General features: G+C 40.6%; 1 pseudogene; it reads left to right on the top strand.

Annotated features, from left to right (window-relative positions):
* Positions 1 to 333: 333 nt before the first annotated feature.
* On the top strand, positions 334 to 1,503 carry LOC102876180 (annotated as a pseudogene).
* Positions 1,504 to 3,556: the final 2,053 nt, after the last annotated feature.

Below are 3,556 nucleotides of genomic sequence, written 5' to 3'. Positions count from 1 at the left end.
GTAGGCAACAGGGACCATGCAGTGTGGACCTCCGACCACCAGGGGGCAATGTAGGCTAGGCGCCAGAGGCGCAGGTGTCCCCTCTCTCCCAGCAGCACGTGCTCCCTGACCTCTGAGCAGCGGAACCTCTTGCGCATTTGGCGTAGGAGTTGGTGTCATCTCTGAGCTCTAGTCATCGGTATATTTACGCAGAGTGCGTCCAAACCTGCCCTCTTCGCAGTGCTTCCGGACTTGATATGGAGCTTGCGCGCCTAGGCCCCTGGCTCCGCGCTGCCGCTGCTCCGGCCCATGGGGAAAGTGGGTCGGGCGGGCTAGCATTAAACTGAAAAGAAGATGTCCCTGTATGATGACCTGGGAGTGGAAACCAGTGATTCAAAAACAGAAGGCTGGTCCAAAAATGTCAAACTTTTGCAGTCTCAACTTCAGGTGAAGAAGGCCACTCTCACTCAAGCAAAGAGCCAAAGGACAAAACAAAGTACAGTCCTTGCCCCATTAATTGACCTAAAACGAGGCGGTTCGTCAGATGACCGGTAGATTGTGGATACCCCACCTCATGTAGCAGCTGGCCTAAAGGATCCTGTTCCCAGTGAATTTTCTGCAGGAGAAGTTTTGATTCCCTTAGCTGATGAATATGATCCTGTGTTTCCTAATGATTATGAGAAAGTAGTAAAACGCCAAAGAGAAGAAATAGAAGAAAGAGAAAAGAGGCGTAAAGACAGACATGAAGCTAGTGGATTTTCAAGGCGACCAGGTCAGGATTCTGATGAAGATGAAGACTATGAGCGAGAGAGGAAGAAAAGATGTATGGGCGGAGCTGCTTTTGCACCACCTACTTCTCTTGTAGAAAAAGACAAAGAATTACCCCGAGATTTTCCCTATGAAGAGGATGCAAGACCTCGATCACAGTCTTAGAAAGCTGCTATCCCTCCCCCAGTGTATGACGAACAGGATAGGCCAAGATCTCCAACCGGGCCTAGCAACTCCTTCCTTGCCAACATGGGTGGCACAGTAGCACATGAGATCATGCAAAAGTATGGCTTCCGGGAAGACCAAGGTCTTGGGAAGTATGAACAGGGGCTGAGCACTGCATTGTCAGTGGAAAAAACAAACAAACGTGGAGGCAAGATCATTGTTGGTGATGCTACAGAGAAAGATGCAGCCAAGAAATTGGATTCAAATCCATTACCTGAAATACTTAAGTGCCCCACTAAAGTGGTCCTACTAAGGAACATGGTTGGTGCAGGAGAGGTAGATGAAGACTTAGAAGTTGAAACCAAGGAAGAATGTGAAAAATATGGCAAAGTTTGAAAATGTGTAATATTTGAAATTCCTGGTGCTCCAGATGATGAAGCAGTAAGGATATTTTTAGAATTTGAGAGGGTTGAATCAGCAATTAAAGCTGTTGCTGATCTGAATGGGAGATATTTTGGTGGACGGGTGGTGAAAGCATGTTTCTACAATTTGGATAAATTCAGGGTCTTGGATTTGGCGGAACAAGTTTGATTTTCAGATCCTAGAACACAAGTCATCTCTGATCTTAAATGAGCTGCAAGCTGAGCATGAAGAAAAAAGGCATCAGCCTCAAGGCTGTTTGGGCTCTGAGACTCTTGAGAGGACTTCTAAGATACATGTTGATTGCTATTTTTTATTTTGTGTTATTTTAATATAAAAATCCTTTTAAAAAAAGATTCTTAGTAACCTTCTTTCCCTTTGCCAACTTGCTATTCCAGACATTAAGAAAAATCTGTACAATTACCTACCTCCCTCTCCTCCCAGTGATATTTAAGTACCTCTTATTCTGAGTTGTTAGCCTACTTACAGTGCCTATTCATATATTCCTTTTAAACGGTTCTTTCGTATATCTGTTCAATACAATGGTCATTATTTATCCACTCTTGTTCTGTTCTCCTTCAAACCCTCCACATCAGACTTGCTTTATAACAGTAGTACTATCTAACATTTGTCCTTTTATATCTAAAATATTTCATTCAGCGTAATGTTCTCTGAGTCCCCCAAGTTTATTATTTTTCAGTAATATGTAGTATTCCATTGTATTAAAATACCATCTCCTTATAGTATTCCCATCTTACCAGAGAAAAAGCCAAATAATAAACAAAAAATTAATCCAAAATTTAAGACCTATCAATAAAAGTCTACTTCTTCAACATCCAGTACTATCAATCCCTATCGCTAAAACCCAAGAGCCCACAAAGTCTTTTTCTCAGTATTAAATTTTAATGATAAATTCTTTACTATATTTCTGTTCTCTGACTCCCATCCTTTATTTACCTTTAAATTAACCCTGAAACAGTGAGAATCCATTAATAGAATTTTAAAAGAAAAGATTTTAGCTAAATTGTTCTAACAAATTAAGTCTAATAAAATTATCTTATTGCTGATTATTGTATATTAGAGGAATTCCTCAACAAATATCTAATTTGTCAGCATATGATGTCTGTTCTTCAAACTCACACAAAAGTAAATTATCTTTAGAATCAGACTCCAGCACAATCTAATCCTAATGAGCTTCTCCAGTCTTTCTTTCTCCCTTTTCATTACTAACTGAATTTCAGGACTCAATCCAGACATTATAATTATATTGCTCTCCTATACCACTGATCTCTGGCTACAGGGGTCCTCTAAACCTTTTCCCATAACCAAATATCTTTTTTTTAATTGTTTCTTCTCTATATAAAATTTTAGATTTCTACTCCTCATCATCTTTTCTGTAATGATCATCGAAATTCTCTGAACCTCTCCTTTCTATCATTAATTGCTCTGCCTCACTGCTTTTCCAAGAGATTCTACAGTGGTCCTCCTGCTGGGCATGTACCCAACAATCTACTACAGATCAGATTATTATCCCGGCCCCAATTCAAAACTGTACCTCAACTGCAGCTGTCTTATTTCACTCTGTATACAAAACAAGACCAAGACCTATTTTTTTCTAGAAGTCCTCTCGATATGGCCTTCAGAGCATTACATATTTTCCAAAAGGCCCTCAAATCCTTTCCCTAAACTTCCTCCTGCTCCCAGGTGCCCATCAACTGGTCTATTGCCTGAAGGTTCACACACCAAAAAAACGTCCTTAGCCTATGGCTATCTAGGCAATCTTTTCCCCAAGAAATTCCCCTAAGGTCATGTTCCTCATACAAAGTCATTATCTGAATCCCCCCCACCCCCCGACCAATTCATATTCTGGAGGACAGAACCATTGCAGAGCTTCCAACACCCCAACCTACTCCATACACGAAAGCTTTTTACCCAGCTTAACATTATCAAACTTAACCCAAACTCATTCTGCTTTCTGCTCAAGAAGAAGCCCACATTTTTTTTTCTTCCATTACTTAATATAAACTCTCCTATCAAGATCACCGCTGTTGACTGTTACAAATTGCCCTCTCTATTTGTCTCTTTCTACATCACCCAACAAAGAGACTGGTTTTAGAGAAACTAATACCTTTCACAAAAGATATATCTCTTCAACCCCTAAATCTAGCATATGTAGCTACATCTTTCAGGTCATATGAATGGGAAGTCAATGCAGACTGGGTTC

Source organism: Elephantulus edwardii, unplaced genomic scaffold (assembly GCF_000299155.1).
Source record: "Elephantulus edwardii isolate Elephantulus edwardi_28Jun2011 unplaced genomic scaffold, EleEdw1.0 scaffold00301, whole genome shotgun sequence".
Lineage (NCBI taxonomy): Eukaryota > Metazoa > Chordata > Mammalia > Macroscelidea > Macroscelididae > Elephantulus > Elephantulus edwardii.
This window is presented reverse-complemented; position numbering and strand designations above follow the sequence as displayed.